Source organism: Gekko japonicus, unplaced genomic scaffold (genome assembly GCF_001447785.1).
Source record: "Gekko japonicus isolate JY-2015 unplaced genomic scaffold, Gekko_japonicus_V1.1 scaffold398, whole genome shotgun sequence".
In the NCBI taxonomy this organism is placed as follows: Eukaryota; Metazoa; Chordata; class Lepidosauria; order Squamata; family Gekkonidae; genus Gekko; species Gekko japonicus.
This window is the reverse complement of record NW_015164676.1, coordinates 273620-274024: the sequence shown is the minus strand read 5'-3', so window position 1 is coordinate 274024 and position 405 is coordinate 273620.

Here is a 405-nt window from a genome sequence, read left to right as displayed (position 1 = left end):
CCCCCCCCCCCCCTTGGTGCCTGCTGAGCAGGGCTCTCGCCCGCTTCCTCTGAAGCGCCGGAGCAGCCAAGTGCTTCCAGATGGAGCTGCCTTTGATTCCAGGCAGCCGGCCGAAGCCTCGTGCTGCTGGCAAAGGGCTCTCTTGCGCCAAGGCCCCCCGCTGCACTGTGGCCAAGGCAGGCGGGCGGGCAGGAAGTGAGCGGCTCCCCCCCCCCACTCCGGAGCAGGAGAGGTCGTGGGAAAGGAGCGCCGGGCAGGCTGCCAGGGCCAAAGTGCCTCTCCGGCACACGAGTCTCCTCCTGGCCTGCCGATAGGCAGCCGGCCAGCAGGCAGCAGCAGTCCCCAAGGACTGCCTGGGCTGCCACCTGGTGCCAGAGGAGGCTGGGGAGCTGCTGCCGTGCCCAC